Genomic DNA, 17,353 nt, shown 5'->3' on the forward strand with positions numbered 1-17,353 from the left:
TGTTAGAGGACTACTGTGCAGTGAGCAAACCCCATTTCTTACAACAAAGAAATTTAGCAATCTGTGAGGCTATGTCACCTTGCTGGCAGAAACACTGAGCGGCAATAGTGATGAAAGTCAACACTAATAGCTGACACCAAATTAAACTGCCAGAGTTTGTGTGATGTAGTTCTGTCACCCTTTGACACATTTGATGTGAATTCAGAGCCTTCTGCTGTAAACTCATCAGCAGAGCTCATGACGCATCATCTTTACATATCTGTCCATCCACATTTGTCAGCAACAGGCGCGCCTCAGCTGACTCCAGCAATGGGGATACAGATTGCTTTACCTTCACCTGTAGTAAATTGAGTGTTTTAACACTTGTGATACCCTCCGCTCCGGCTTTTAACTGACAAAGTCTTGTTAGCTGCACTCCAGCCCTTCTATGTCCATGCTGAACGTGGTGATTGATGAGGGCTGATTATGGCAGGAGGGTGGCCCATCCCTTCTTAACCTGTGGCTCAAATCATCTGCTGTTTGCCCATGCAGAAGAGCAGCAGGCACACTCCTGAGTGTCTTCATGAAGTGCCTGATTGAAAGGCCATAGCCAATTAGGCTGGGCTGAAACGGACACTTGCAGGATGGCTCTGCCTCTCCATTCCCCCGCGGTGCCTGGAGAAGCAGGCACCAGCCCCTAATTTCCATGTGATCTCTGGACTTACCAAAGGAATGAGCACAGGCCCCCTCGGATGGCAGTAGGTCCCCACCGCGGTGGTGGAGCCTGGGAGCTCGTGCGATGCTCTGGGTGCAGCAGGACAGGCTGCCCGGGTCCGTGCCCTGCTCATCTCCCCTGTGGATCAGAAAGGAAAAGGGTCTGCGGTTTCTGTTTGTCTCCATGGTATTTAATACAGTTGCTAGCTTCAACAGCATCTCATTTGCCACGTATTGCCCTAGAATATTTAATATCTTGAGTCATTTTCTCCTACTAATTAGCTTTGCTATCTATCTGTGTAATTTGCCATGGAAAGAAAGCTGTATTTAGACACACGGGGAGAACAAACACAGCAAGAAAAAGGAAGCAGATTTTTTTTCTTTCATGGGTTTGAGTTCTATAAGTCTATTTTAACATATGGTTTAAAACACTAGCCTGATAAGGTAGTATGGATCAGATCACGTTTATTCGAGTGTGAGCTGTAACAGGATGGGAATAGAAACACGATGTCCTACAAGGAAAGCCACTTTGTTTTCACCTGCCTCTCCAAATCTTCTTCTTATATACCTTTGGCATAAAAACATTGCACAGCATCCTGTGTTCAAATGACCCTTTCCATTACTAGAATTATCTCTGGAAAATGATAATAGAAGATTTCCACCTTTGGAAGAAGACCGAATCTTGTGCCGGGTCAGAGAGTGGGAGAGCAGGTCAGACTGAGCCTGGCAACATCTTTTTCCTATAGAGTTTGTGTGTGTCAGTAATAAAACTTTCGACAGAAAGCAGGAAAAAAAAATATTTGCTGATTTTTTTTTTTTTTAATGTTTCCTCTTAAAAATTCTGATCTGGAAAACTTTGCAAAAGGGTGGGAAAAAAGCACCTAGAAGCTTTAAAAGTATTTCCCAGCAACATCAGGTGCCACTCTGCTATGAGAAGGGAGCGTTGTGGAGCACCACATGAGATTTAATTTCGTGGTGTTCTAAGCGTCATGCAGGGGTCCTCTGGAAATGCCTTTCCTGGCTATAATTCATTCTAAGGCCTGCAGGAACTGGGTGTAACATTAAAATAAAACTTGGAGTGGCTCTGTAATGGGTGCGCTGGGAGGAGCGGGGTGGCTGGGGAGAGCCCACACGGCCGCACTGCCCGCAGCCCCCCGCCCGCCGCAGCTGCAGGCACTGAGCCTTGTGCCGTGCCCAGAGGGAGGGCAGGGGAAACGCTGACAGCTCTGGATAATTAGGACACTTCGAGGCATCGCTGTAATTACTGCGCAGAGGCTTCTGGCATGCAAACAGTATGAGGGTACATCTTGTGCCTGGCTTGTTTTATCTGCCCGTGTGGCGAAGCCCCTGAGGACAGGTAGCCAGAGCTTCTTCATGCACTTTTTGAAGCACTGGTGGCTCTCCTAGCACTTTATGGTTACTTGCTAGCGTCAGTGGCAATCGGGCTAATTCAGTGCTTATTTCCCAAATTCCTGCTGATAGATTGACTGCACGGTGCAGACGCCTAGTGCAGAGATGCTCGATGGACTACAGCTTTTTCTGCAGCCTCCTGAGGGGGAGAAACATGAAGCCTGCACCTACACAAACTATTTATAAAAGCATCTGACTTTGGCTTTTGTGTCATGTCAGCACTGGAGCCGGGGTTGCTTGTCCTATCTTGCACTCTCTTGGTGGGCAGCAGGGACAGGCAATTCCTGATCTGCAAAGGGGATTGTCCCACCCCCCTGTATTTGGCACTTTCCTGAGTAACGAGCAACATGTCTTATGAGCACATTTTATGGCACTCTTGGTCAGGTAAAGTTTTAAATTAGATGAGTTAAAATGGATCACGAGATGCAAAGCAACCATCTCTGTTATTATCTGGACTGCGGCCAGTACACCGCAGCATTTCTGCAACTGCTCTGCTAGTCTGAAGAATAATTACCTGGAGATAATGCTACATGACAGGCAAAAATAGAGCAGTGAGGCAATGGGCCCCTGCCTCCCCTTCAACACAGCCTCCAAACGCGGAGGCCACCGATGCTGTGACGAGTCCGACCCACGCAGAGCGGGCAGCGGCTGCTCTGGGAAGCAACGGGGCCGAGGGAGGTATTTTCTAGGTACGCTAGAGCTCTCGGCATGATAACTGCATCCTGCGTTTCCTCCCCCTTGGACTCGGTCTCCCAGCAGCACTGCCCTAGCCCAGCAGCACACACACCACAGCGACAGGCCCCGAGGTGCTGAATTTCGGCCATTGGGCTGTTTGTGTGATGGATGGAGGGCTTCCCGGCCCTGACAGAGGAATATTTAAACAAAGTTATTTGAATAAGTTCTCTGGATAATTAGATATTGTAGCACCCTCTTCTGGCTTTCTGCATTCCCTGGGCTGCGGCCAGCTCTCCCCGAGAGCTCTTTCTGCCCACAGGGGCGTGCCGAGGAGCCCCTATTTCCCCCACTGCATCCCTCACAATGAACCTTTCTGTGCAACCTTTTTCTGAGCAAAATCCCTTTTCTTATTCTTTAGTAGGTGATGATGGAAAGAAAAAAAAACCTTGCTTCGCACATTTTAGGTGGTTTCGACCACAGCTCTCCAGAGGGGGTTACCCAAAGCCGGGGAAAGGGGAGCCCGGGGTGTGGGGCGGGCAGCAGGGGCACCACAGGGCTCGGGGCACGGCTTGGGGCATGGTGGCCCTGCGAGCAGCAGTGCATGGGGGTCCCTGCACTGGCCCTGGCACCGTGGCCAAGGCAGCCGTGGGCTTCTCGCCAGTTTTGGGGTGTTGCTCCTCCTCTGATGGCCTCACCGTGAACCCTGAAACAGGCAGTCGTAACTCACAGCACGGGTGTGCAAAATTCCCCCTAAGAGCTAATTAACTGCGAGGATTAATATTGCTGTTTTAGGATCCACAAAAGTCATTATACCGTTATAAAATAAACTCTTGAAGAATAATTCACTTTTAAAATAATACATTGCTTTCCTTTTATCCAGTAGGTTAAAGTACTTTGTTCCTTGGTACCAGCTTTAAATTTTTCATGTCAGGGTGAAAAGCAATTTTTTAATTATAATTTTAATGCATCTGACCATATTTCGTAGTGATACATTTTGAACCCAACTTGTAAAGGTGTCAGAAGAAAATATGACTATTCCATAGAAATACCTGAGCCATAAGAACACAGTTGAAATAACTTAGTGCTTTTAAAAGTGCCAATTATTTATTTTAAGTGTGATATTACATCTGTCATTAGCACGGCATGAAATACTGGGTGTGTTATTAGGAAGGGTCCAAACTCAACTGTTTCAAAGCTGACAGAATCCGCATGAAGACGAGACACTAGGCCACAGCTCCTCCAAAGCAAAACCCGGCCTTAAATCCATTTTAACTCATTTCCCTGGCTCTCTCCTGTAGGTGACAAGGGCACCCCGCTGCCTGCAGTCCCGTGTGCTTTGTGTGATTCCCCTCGGGGCACGGGGCAGGTTGGATGCTGTGACGGGCAGGGGATTATCTCTGCTTGCGGACTCGGCAGATGGAGAGTGGGACCCATCACCCCTAGCAGGAAGCCACCTCTGCTGCCAGGCTCTGGTCGCTGAGATTTAAAAGGGCCTTAAACCACAGCTCATAGGGAGTGACAGGAGCACCACAGCTCTGACAGCAGCACGAGACAGCAGCGAGCACGTTGAGAAGGTAGGTGCTCGTGCAGCACCCGAGAAAAATGTGTGCCTGCCGGCTCTGAAGCTGTGAATGAAAATGCTGCAGTCAGATGGGAAAAGTTGGGCATTTTGGAGAGTGAACGAGGAGAAGACCAGGGTGGTCTGTGTACATAATACACCCAGGGAGCCTGTTCAGGGTAGAGCTCTTCCCACCTACCTCCCTCACAAGGCTTGGCACAGACCTACGTTGGCATTTCTTCCTCAAATCATCCCGTCCACCCGTGTACCACTTGGTGCACCTCCTTGTCAGCTGTGGGAGCCCCAAAAGCCAGCGCTGGAGGAGCAGCAGAGCAGGAGGCTGCTGTGTAAATCAAAGCAGCAGCTGCCTCCAGAAGCACGGTGAATTTCTCCCTTTCAGACAAACATCTCTTTCCCCATTTATGATGGACCAAAGGTCGAAGATAGCTGCTCCACCACTTCCATGGCTTCCCTGAAATGTTATGCTCTGGAATTGCCGTCAGGTTTAATGTTCTTATTTTATGTAATGAAATAGCAATTGTTCCAGCTCTGCAGCTGAATGAATTCACACTGCAAAAGACAAAAAATTTTAAATAAGTTTCAGAAACTGCTCAGAGCTTCAGCCAGTGGTGTTACATTAGATTAAAAGCAGTGATAAGCAGTATTTACTTGGAAAACTCTGAGCAGCAGACATACCTGGAGAATTCCTTCTGAACCTAATATCAATGCATTTGAGAGGGGAAACCATCAGAATATTTACCCTTTTGTACAGCTTCATCGACCTTTTCTTACAGCCTCTTGTTAGCTTTTCCCTTTGCAGGTTTTTGGTATAGATCCTTGGTTATAAGTCTACAGTTCTCTGACATGTTATTGCTTTGTAGGAAGGAAGGTCTTTTTGTTTTACACTTTTTAAATACAAAACCTCAAAATGATTGCCTCTTCAGTAGTATTTTTACATAAGTGGGGTCCAGCCAACAAAACCCCCCTTGATTTTGATGGTTACAAAAACCATGGGTGAACTTTAAGGGGAAAACATTATTAAGCCTTAAAGGTGACAGTCGGATTTTCACAGTACCTTCAAATCTGGTAGAGATGGTGGATAACCTAAATGCCAAGCGCATGTCCCTTACAGTAATGGGTCACAGCCTGGGGCTGCCTGGAGGCCCCTCTGAAACACCAAAGGAGGATTTCCAGCTCTTACAAAGCCAAATGAGAGCTGCTGAGCTGTTTTCATTTTTTTTTTCTTTTTTTTTTTTTCCCCCAAGGTTCATTTTATAATCGCCATGAAATGATCCCAGAGGAGCTCTACTCTTCACCCCACCGGAGGAAAGAGCACCCCAAGCTCTAGCCACATTTGCAGAGCTTGACATTGTTCTTTATTCCCCTCCCGGCAAGTGGAAATGGAGCTATCTAAAGGCACAAGGTGTAGTTGTGATGCTGAGGCAGAGGCAATGAGCAGCAGACGCAGAGCCCCAAGTTATCTCCAGTCTCTCTGCATTTACTCGCGTGTCTGCAGCAGTGCCAGGGGTCAGAGGTTCAGCGCCGCGGCACCAAGCCCACTGCAGAGCTGTGCCTAAGCCCGTCCCTGGGGTGCCAAAGTGGCTTATGCTGCGATAGGAAGAGAGGAAGAAAAATGTCTCCGTGACCAGTAAGTCTAAAATCTGTATTATTGTCAAAGAAACAATAGCAGCATCAGCTGCTGCTGCTGCCCAGGAGTGGAGCAGCATCATTAGTGGCGCAGGGCAGAGGTACCTGTGGGGGGGCAGCGCTGCCCCAGCTCCGTGCGCCCTCCTCCATCCCCTCTCCTCTCCTCTGTAGCCCTTGGAGGCAGCGGCATGGGGGAACCCGGTGGCTGGGGAACACCCTTCCTTCCTCAAAGGGCACCATGAACACCCTCATTGCTGGTCTTGCTGGAAAACACGTCAGGCTGTGGCACTCGTCTTGTTCTTATGTAGCTGGCAATTTGCCTCACGTTGTTCAGAAGACTGTTAATGGCCATATTTCCAAGCGGCCCTGTGCTGCTGATTGCTGCTGCCATGCTTCAAACATGTTTGAAATTTCCTTATCTGAATTATGACTCGCAACAGCTGTATTTAAAATCCTATACTTCACCTTCACTTTCCACAATCAATATTGTTAACAGGGATAAAGCTATGGAGGGATAATAGAAAATATTTACTCATTTCTCTCTGTGCAGTCTTTCCCAGCCCTCCCTTACCACATCCTGGATCCCATTATCCCTCTGTCGAGGGACGGATGCACCGCTCTGCTGGAGCTGGGCCTGGAGGGCAGCAGTGGCGGGAGTCGCTGGCAATGATGCTCTGAAAGCAGCCGGGAGAAGTTGTCCCAGGGAACCAGGTTTTTCCCATTGTGTGCTGCCCCTGGGGGCTCTCGTGCTCCCTTGCACCCATGGGAGGGCTTCCCAAAACCGCTGCTGACCATTCCATGCTGCTGGAGACCCAGCAGGGGCAGTGCCACCTCCTCGGCCATGTGCCAGGGCATTGCTTTGCCCACTGCACAGGCTTATCTGGTGTACACTGGTGCAGCTCCATCAGGTCAGCGGAGTGAGGGCTTTATATAGTATCTACAGCCTTCGCTTGTTAGTTTTTATCATTGAATATACAGCTCTTCCAATTGCAGGTAACGGACACCTCCATTTCCACATTGGCAATGGGCTGATTTATTCCAATAAATATTGACCCGCTGTGACGAAGCATTCTTACTATCAGGATGTATCGGTACAGCACAGATATATCGACAGGTTTTCAGCTCTGTGTTGTAGAAACATTTTAGAGTGACATATTTTGAACTTTCACTGACATGCCTCTGAAAATATTTGCACTGGCGAGGAAGCCATGAGCTCACGCCGTTATCTCTGACATGGCGAGGGCTGGGAGGATGACCAGAGATTCACTGGAGTTTTGGGCCGTTATCAGTTGTTTTGCAGGTACAAGCCCAAACACAGGTCAGCAGTCTGTTTGCAGTGGGGACCCGCTTTCAAAATTTGCCCTATAAATCATTGTTTGTTCGTTCCATTGATAATTAATGAGTTACTGAAGCGTAAAATTCTGTGCTTCCTACAGAAAAGTTGTTTCATTTGCTGTACAGAAATCGCAATATTTGTATTTTACTTCTGTGGCTGGGTGGTGGAGTTGGGTGTCTGTGCCTCCTGCCCATGAGTGCTTTGCTCCATCGGGTCTGAAACTTCCCCACCGTAGCTGTGGGAGCAGCTCCATGAAGCTACAGTGTGAAAGCACTCTGGGATGAGGAGCAGAGTGGTACAGAGAGTAGAGCATGGAACCTAAATTACTTTAAGCTTTTTTTTTTTCTTTTTTTTTTTTTTTTCCCTGAAAATAAATACATTCTTCATTCTTTCTCTCAAAGAGAGCAGGTAAGCTCCTGGTCCCTTGCTGAGCTGGGACACTTTCACAGGGGTCACCAGCCCAGGCACGACATCGGCCAGAACCTTGGGCGCTGCATTTCCTTCTATGCAAGTCCACCAAATACTAGGGGAGGAAGAGCCTAGTTTTAAAGTGCCGCAATGTCGCTCATTGGCGAGAAGCAATTCCCTAATCCCAGAAGCAGCAGTATCATCGAGCTGTCAGCAGCCGGCGGGCGGGATGGATGGTGCCTGCGGTTGTCAGGCAGTGCTGTGAACCTCGCGCCAGGCTTTGCTCCGTGACGGCACATTGGCATGCAGGACCCCCAAACTTTTCCAAACTTGTTTGGTTTATCTTGATTAATAAGCTCAAGTATTCGTAAAGCTGAGGCCTGCCATTAAGGAGGCGATAAGCCATAATTTGTAATAAAAGAGCTACCTTTTCCAATTGTCTTCAGCTGAAGCGGAGAGTCCCCGTAATGATTTATTGCCTTACTGCCAGGCTCTTGATAAGTGGACACCAAATGGCTCCTCATTACTCAAAAGCTCCTCTGATTTTTTGAACCAAAGTCCTTTCCAAGCTCCACTTAGTCCACTTTCCTTCCGAAGAAAATGAATCAAGGACCTTCTCTCAGTAGCCTATAAACTATTTTAGCATAAAAAATATCATAAATGAGAAAGGGGAAAATCTTGTTTGCTAAAGGGCTGCTGGATGAACTGCCTCTTGCCCTTTTGATAGCATCTTTGAAATGGAAATGGCCAGCTGCCTGACCTTCTGTTCAATGACCCTTTTTGTACAAAGTCAAATTGCAGTAGCTTCACAGCAGCAATTCACCTATGGACATAAACTAGATTTCAGGGGGGTATGGACGAGGAGGCTTCTATTTGCAGTTTCTTTAAAATATTTTTCCTTGGTAATATTTCCTATCCACACATCAGGAATCAAGTTTATAAAATAAATTATTGTTCATAAAAGGAATTTAGAATTTTACTTCAGTAGCTTACATTTCTGTACTTTTTTTTTTTTACATTATGGATGTAACAAGCCTTCCTTAAAATCATTAATCAAAAAGATTTAGTATGTGAACAGTGCTACATGCAATTTTGAAAAAAATTCTATAATCAGTTATTGGATTGTGGCATTAATTATTTAACTCATTTTATTAGAACTCAAGAAAAAATATAATTCTAAGCAGGATGAAAGATCAGCAAAAAGAAAAGGCGAGAAGAAATATCATGTTTCTAAAGAAGAAATATCACGTTTCTCAATACACTGAGACTTAGGTAGCCAAATTTAGAAATCAGCTGCTCACGTGAGATGTCCAAGTAGTGCAAAAACCTATTTCCCCATCCAATTTATGCCCTTGCAGCTTAGTTTATCCTGTGACACGATTGCTTTTTAAGAGCCGTCATTCTTTGTTAAATATATTTGGCAAATCCAAGCCCAGCATTCCAGCTGGGGGAAATCACTCGTGCTCAATTATACCAGCTGAAAGTCTGTCTGAGGAGGGTTCCCAAATAATCCTGGAAATAGGGGGCTGGAGGGTGCCTGTTGGCAGGACACAGGACCAGCGTGGACCACGGCAGGGTCTCCCCCGCTGACAGCCCCATCCTTTGCCTTGCAACTCATCCTTTATCTTCCAGCTCCACCTCTGTCTCTCTGCCAACTGCCAGACAGTATCCAGCCAAGGAGAAACAGACGGGGGATGTGTTTTTTAAGCGGTGCACTTAGCAGCATTTCAACTTTGTCTAAAATTGTGACTAGATCACGTGAGCGTAAGGCATCGCTCAGAGCAGTCAAAAATATGAGACTTATAAGGTAAGCTAGTACATTTTCTGATTAAAGAGTTACCCTGATTGTTGTTTTACAGCTAGCAGCTGGTATGTTAAGGCTAAACTCTGAGCGTCAATTAATTCTGTATCAGATCAGCTGAGAAAGACAACTGTGCGCAAGCATATGGTCATTGCAGGAGCAAGGCTGCTGAAAGCAGAGGGTGTTTGATGGTTTCAGCCTGTCGCTCTTCACTTATGATATTGTAAATGAGGCTAAAACAGTTTAATTTGTGTAACTGGCAGTTAGAAGGAGGGTTTAATTGAGGGAGAGGGAGGGCTGGCAGCACTGGCAGGTTCTCCCGCGGTTGCTTGATGCACAGCGGCTTGTGCCCGGTGGCAAGCTGCCCAGTCTTGTAGCACACACAAAAACAGTTCATAATTACACCATAATTCAATCTGAAGTCTTGTTTCCAATAAATCCCTCATGAAATCAGTGTTTGGCCCGGCGGCTGCCGCCAGCCCTGCCACCCTGGGATGCGTCAGGGAGACCCTGCAGCCTGGGCCAGAGCACGGTGGTGGCCGGCAGGCGCAATGCCCTGCCCCGTGCCCCGTCCTCCTGCTTGCTGCCCGTGGGTGGACACTATAACAGCTCAGAAAGTGGTGGGTTATGCTGCAGTTTTAAAGGAGAAGGAAAACAATGAGCAAAATGAGTAGGTGGAGAAAGGACTGCACGACACCCAGAAGTTTCATGACACGTTTTGGGCCCCCAGGTTCAAAGGAGCATGGGTGCGTATGCTTAAGTTTTGGGCATGTGATTCTGTATCCTCCCACACAACGCTCTCAGAAACTCCATGTGGAACATCAGGGGGAAACTCTACCAAATCCAACATCCAATTTTAGTATAATGTTTTGTAGAAAATGTCAAAGTTCTGGTCCAAAAAGAGGCTTAAGTGAAATTCAGGTTCCTGATTGCAAAAATACAACTCTCAGAATTACCACCTGGCTGCATTTTAATTTCAGGGGTTCTTAAACTTCATTTTCCACATTAAAGTCACGAGGGGCTGGAGCTCCTCACTGCTGGAGCTCCTCACTGCAACAGAAATGGGCTCAGAGGGTTGGTACCTCTGGGGTCCCAGAAAGGGATGCTCCTGTGTCTGCTGAACTTTGCTTGCACGCTCTTGTCTCTATTTCCCTTTCACACAGCTGGGGTAAGAGCTGCTGCCTTATTATTATTAATTATTATTATTATTATTATTATTATTATTATTATTATTATTATGAGAAACCCCACGGTTAAGACAGAGGGAAACCTGGGTTTCTCCTTTTCTGCCTGAGAGGCTTGTGTACGGGGCTGCTGTGGGCACTGAACTGTGCTCTTCCAGGGGAAAAGCTAGGGAGAAATCGTTCTTCACCCCTCCTGTTGAGAAATGCAATTTGGAGGGTCCCTGGAGGCAGAGAGAGCAGTCATGAGCCCGGCCATCTCGCTGAGAGAGGAGGGCACTCACCTAGAAGGCAGGCTGGGCCTTGCTGGCCATGCGCTTCATCCACAGGCTGATGTAATTAAAAAAGACACCAGCAAGACATCGTCTTATGTTACTGCTTGTTTAAAAGCATCTGAAATACTACTGACAGAAAAGAAAGTGTCTTTTCAAGTCCCATATGTGAAGGACTCTGAAATGGCCGAGAAGTATTTCACAGATGTTTAGAGGAAAATGAAAATCCCTCTTCGAGCTGAGAACAAGGATGAAATATTTAGACCAAAGGTTAGTGTCCTCCCATATATATAAACCTCCTGGGTCACCAGCTGTTGAGATAAAAATGTTTCCTCCACCGTGGAGCCCCATGAAGCTATAGCACTGCTGAACTGCTACGCTAGCAGGAGAACAGGGAGAGGGAGCAGACGTGCTCCTGAAGGGAGACCAAACACGTGGGGAGCTGGGCCTGGAGAGCAGTGTGGGACACGCAGCTGTAGAAACTCTTCTAGAGAAGACGTGTGATGAGTTTTCTCTTTCTGGAGCTTGCATGTCCCCATCTCCACCGTGAACCCGCCCAGCACCCCACGGTGCCCAGCCGTGGTCAGAGCCGCCCGCAGCCCTGGGAGCCAGGTGCCGGCCGGCTCGGGGAGCAGCACCGCCATGGCTGCGGAGTGAAGGGCTGGTGCTCGCCTTTTTGGTTACAGTGTCCCAGAAAGCACTGGGCTACAATAGCCACAGCAGTGCCTTGTTGGAACAGAAACGACAGGGCTTTCTCATTGGGCAGGGTTTTATCGTCTCCCTGTTTACCAGTGGCAGCGTGAGAGTGACAATCAGTTAATGCAAGGCTCACGAATCAGCACCAACACCACAGATGCCAGGGACCTTTGGCAGAGCCTCATACCCGGAGGAAGTTGCCTAATTCCTAAAGGTCTGCAGAAATTCAACGCTCACTGTTGTTCCTGCTCAGGAGTGATGCAGGATTAGGGCCCCGACACAGACACTGCCGCAGCCAGCAGCACTGTGCTGATACACCCCTAAACATCATCTGCTGGCTCTGGTTAAAATCCAGAGCTCCCAGGTTAAGGAACAAACCTGGGTGTACTCAAACTGAATATGTTTATCTACAAAAAAGGAGTAATTATGGAATCCCAGATTAATTCAATTATTTCACTTAAAATAACAACCTGAATCCTGTGGTGCAGCTTAACCAAACTAATGAGCACAACAGCGAGGATGAGCAGAGCACTGGCCAGGGGGAAGGAAAAAGTGGCTCAGAAAGCAGTGTGAGAACATGCAAATAAAACACCTGCCAGGTTTTACACCTTGCCCTTCTAGCCACTGCCTGTGCTCAGAGGGATTCCGAACTGCACGATTGCTTATCGTCCTTATTTCCAGCCAAACACTTGATTGTTTATTTTTAATGACAGAAATATTGTGCAGACCGTCGTATGCGAATGGAGGATGTTGCTCCTACATTTTCCTGCTTGTTGCTATTATTCCTGGGTTGTGAATATTTTAAAGCACATGCCAACTCTTTGCCTCTGAAAATCAATGGAAGTTTGGCCATTGACTTTAACAGAGCTGGATCAGATCTGAAGGTCTGTGCCCCCCACCCCCTTGTTAAATAAGTGGGCATTTTGTAGGATAATGGTCCTGGAGCGTATCGATTGGCCTCAGATAGGCTGTGCATCGCCCTCGCTGGAAAACGTAAAACCTGTAACGGGCTGAGCACAACGGGGATGTGACTGACACACCCCGAGGGCGTTTTGGGGCTGAGGGCTGTGTGCTGCTTAGGGTCACACAGCGGGAGGCGTCATGGGGACGCCCGGCTGCCCCAGCACCACCGTGCCATGCAGGGCACCTGCGGCCGCACACCTGCAAGCTGCTCTGCGGGGACAGAGAGCTCGCAGCGATGGCTCCATGCCAGGCTGTGAGGATGCACACGAGGCCGCCTGTTCCCTGCCCACGCTGGGGGGACAGCACATAACACAGGGTGCTGCGAGTGCAGCAAACGGCAACGTGGAAAAACACCAGCACCGCTTTGTCCTACCGCCTTCGTTATGCATCGGTAGCACTGAATATTACTATTGCTAGGGTAAGTGTGGAGAAACCTGTGGGGCTATGCAGAGGGTGTGTGAGCCCAAAAGAAGTGCTGATGAACTTGTCAGCCATATGACAGCCCCATCACCTCCTCAAATCAGCCTCTGCCTCGCCCAGTGGCTGGCTCTCCGTATTTGTGGCTCGGTGCAGAGCACATTCAGATCAGAACCAGTGTCCTGGAAAAAAATCTTTTGGATATAACAAGTGATGATGTGAGCCCACGTCAGCGGTAGCCTCTTATTGACCGGCAGGGGTTTTGGATCAGGCCCTCCCCCGTGGTCATTTCCAGAGGCAATTACCCTGATAGCTCCTGCCTTGCCTTCTGTCACGTCGTGCGATTGCTCTGGGGCTGGCCGGGCTGCTGCGCTCTCCTGGAAGCCATTTCCCTTCAGTGAACTTTGATTGCGAGGAATAGGTTATTGTCCTGCCTTTGAAAAGGAGACGGTGCATGAGTCCTCGCCGGATCACGGTGCTGGCTCTCCTCATGGCCCAAGCCAACACAACCCACAGCTGTGTCCCCGTGACCGCATGCGACTGCAATGTCACCTACACATACATGCCTATTCATCTGAATATGGGAATACGCTGTGCAGGGCTGTGTGCTGAAAAAGATCACATTGTCCACTGCTGCTCTGACTTAAATCTCTACGCGCAGGAAATAAAATCATAGTTTTGTAAAAATCAGAGGAACTTTACTGTTTTTTTAACCTGGCTTCACCCCACTTAAAATAATGTTTTAGGCACAGTATTAATGAAAAGCTACTGTCATAAAAGCGGGAACGTGGGTGTCAGCCAGTGCAATAAAGGTAATGTAAAAATCATAGAAAGTTGATGTGTGGCATGTACTAACCCTATTACACAGGCTGCGCACGCACATGCATGATATTCAGGACACCCTCTTATCAGGTTTAATTATATTAGTGCCCGCTGCTCATCTATATCCTGTATAAAAGCAGCAAGGCAATCATTAGAAATAAGCGTTGCAAGGCAAAGCAGAGAATGGAGCTCAGCAGCAGCTTCTCTCTTGCGGTTTGATTTGACATGCCTGCATAAGCACATATAGGAGAATTCTTATTTGTTTTATTTCAGGTAACAAACAAACAAAAAGCCAAGCCCAGGATAATTTGATCATAAAGGAAGAAGCTGAACTACTTATGGCTACAAAGACGGAGCAGATTGTATTAAAGGACTGTGAATCTAGCCCTCTTTGTTGTGTTCGCAGGGATTTTCAGGGTGATTTAGTGTGGATTGATTTGCAGTTTATTCTGCAGCCATTGTTTGTAATGTGCTTTGCAAGCTCATGTACTCTGAACCTTAATTGTTCTAAATTAAACTATGGGGACCAGACAGAACACATTTCAATCAGAATTACAAAATATTGCACCAAATTCCTTTGGGATACATAATCTCTCACTATGCCTGCAGTGCTTGTATATGTGAAGGAGGAGTGAGAAAGCATATTTAGGAAGACATTTTACTATAATTTAATTTACCCTTTTCCATTGGTAAAGCAAACAAGGACAGGGATCTTGGCACAAACAAGCGAGCCAAGTGGTTTGAAGCTGCCTCATGGCGGTATTTTTCTCGCCCTGCTTAAGTAACATAATTCTCTGTCCGGGGCACGCCAGGTAGGAAAGCGCTGCCCGCAGTCAGAGCCTGAGCACCGATTGGGATCGCAGTGGCTGTGCCAGCATATAGTAAGTAATAACAGCTTACTTGGGCTAGAAAGGAGCCCAAGAAAGGGAGAAAGGAGCAATGTAACTTATATTATGTGAGCAATTCTGGGAGAACGAAGCTCAGATATCAGTAGGGTTGGAGTCCTTTTAAGGCAATATGCCTTCAGTGAAAGAGCACTGAAATATTTACTTGAAAAATACCTTTGTGTATTCTTGCTAAGTCTGACCCAGCTCCTGGAAAGTTGGCAGCCAAGGAAAATTCTTTCTTTCTTTCTTTTATTTATTTTTGTTTGTTAAAGATACTTGCTTTCCCAGCTGAAGTTCCTCTGAAGAACAATGGAGAGGCTTTTATGATACAGAAGGTGTATGTGAAGATATCATTTGGGAGGAAAATACTTGGTGAGGATGAGAAAGAGCATGATAATGCCAGAAGCATGGTAAAGAGCATGATAATGCCAGAAGCATGGTAAAAGCAGGGTGGGATTTTGGGGAACAGCAGGTGATGCCAACATAAAACCCATGGCCTCGGGGAAATGAGGGCTTACAACAGCCACACGAAATCAAACATCTGACTTGCAAAAAAATCTTCTGCTTCTGGCACCAAAGCCCCAAGTAGAAGTTTTGTTTTTGATTCAGCACCAGACTGGGTCAAAATTATAAAATATCACTGGTTTTTTTTTTTTTTTTTTTTTTTTTTTTTTTTTTTTTTTTTTTTTGTTTTTTGTTGTTTTTTTTTTTTTTGTTTTTTTTTTTTTTTTGTTTTTTTTTGAGATTAGCAGTAGAAAATCCTTTCTCTTTCCCAACCCAGCAGGACAGGGTGTGGCTGCTCCAGAACCTCACGTGCACCTCAGCATCCCGTTCCTGGAACAGGATCATGATGCCGTTAGGCTGTTTTCTGCATTGTGATGTGGGTGGTTTGTCTTGGGACCTCCCAGCAGCAGGAAAGCTTAGCAGCCGTGGGGAAGGACCAGTCTGCCCTCCAAGGAGATCTCTGGAGCATTCCCGGGTGGGCAGCAGTGGAAAGAGGGGCCTCCCCACCTGCTGGGGCAGGTGGTGTAAGTGCTCCTGAGATGGTACCTCAACAATGGTGAACTTTGGGCAAAGGGAAGGAGATGTGATGAAGAACAGAGGCTGCTCAGTCAGCCAGTCCTTGGGCACCACGATTTGGGATAGGAATTTAAGTCGTCTACCTAGCTCCCAAGTATCTGTGCCTCTTCCTGTCACTTCCAGTCTAGAGAAATACAGATCAACTGAACAGCAGCTCGACAAGCTCTGGAAAGTCACAAGTGATTTGTCAGAGCTTTTTTGCTAGGAGGTCACTACGAGCGAGAGCATATTTAGGCACCGTATGTGTCCCTATTTATCGACTGCACCTGTGCTTCCATGCCGAGCCTGAAACAAACCCGCTCATACTCAATTTAGCATAGCAGTCTGAATTAGTTAATTTTAGTCAGTCGGTGATTGTTATTGCTAAGATCCACCACTGTTCTGCATTGCACAGGCATTAAAATTAGTGTGAAGATTGACAGCCTTTTTCTGGAAAGAATAAAAGTATCTGCACATTCATGATGAATATAAACAGAAAGGTCAAGACTCAAAACCCGGCAGTCACCTATATAGTCTCCAAACAGTAGACTGTCTCATAAGGTCACAACTCATTTAAGCCCAGTGCTTCCTATGAATGCTCTGGCAGATGTACTTAAGTGAATGGCTTATTTATCATCAAAGACTGATATAACTTTATAGAAAACACTAAGTTTTTACTCTTGTGTTTTAATTTGGACTGCCAAATTAAATTCAATAGCATTAGAAGAATAGGTTCAAATATTCAGACTGAGATAATAGTGACTGAATACACTGTTCTTAGTGCCTGCAATGTTCTGACTGCCTCTTTATATCTTTGGGTCTCAATCTCTTCAACGTTTACACATCTAAAATCTCCTGCTAGAGGTAAAGGCTTTTATTCTGAAAATTTAAGCTAATTGACAATAGGTTTGCTGTAGCTGGTTATCTTTTATAGTGCCCTCATTCATAGTCCTTGGACCACAGGTAAAAAAAACAACAACTACGTAGCCCTCATTCCCACAGTACCTGAATTCCACAGTAAGCATGGATTTATTTTTATTGCAATGATGTGAATTAGAAGAACACTACTTTTCTCAATCCAGCTAACTCAAGAGTAGTGACACTGAGGGTAAGATTTTAAAGAGAAAAAACAGAAATCAAAGACGAGCTGCCCACATCCATCTTTATGAGTCTACCTGATGTAAAAATAATTCAACAACTCTTGTTCATGCTATCTAAGGACAGGCCAGGATCTTCAACCCATTTATCTTTTCCACCAATGTTTCAATCTACTGAATCCTTATTCACAGCACTCATAATCATTTGTTCAGCATTGAGATTTGGCTGCTCAACTTTTCACAGTGCAAGTAAAGACAGATGTAAGATGTGAATCATTGGGGCAAACATGAGGTGAGAGTAGCCAGTGATAGCACTAATAAGGTTAGCACATCCAGACATTTTAGTTTGGGTGTTTAAAAGAGCTAATTTCGAAAATAAAATCCTATTTTAATCTTTGCTTACTACCAAAGGTACCTCGTGTATCTACCTA

At 46.4% G+C, this 17,353-nt stretch overlaps 1 long non-coding RNA gene across 1 annotated transcript in view; it reads right to left on the bottom strand.

The window, feature by feature from the left end:
* LOC113844997 (uncharacterized) overlaps positions 1–17,353 on the bottom strand; it is a 121,863-nt gene that overhangs the window by 13,952 nt on the left and 90,558 nt on the right. The window contains exon 2 of the long non-coding RNA XR_003500139.3: positions 705–832. This is a non-coding gene — a long non-coding RNA (uncharacterized lncRNA). The remainder of the gene's footprint in view (positions 1–704; positions 833–17,353) is intronic.

Source organism: Anas platyrhynchos, chromosome 11 (genome assembly GCF_047663525.1).
Source record: "Anas platyrhynchos isolate ZD024472 breed Pekin duck chromosome 11, IASCAAS_PekinDuck_T2T, whole genome shotgun sequence".
NCBI lineage: Eukaryota > Metazoa > Chordata > Aves > Anseriformes > Anatidae > Anas > Anas platyrhynchos.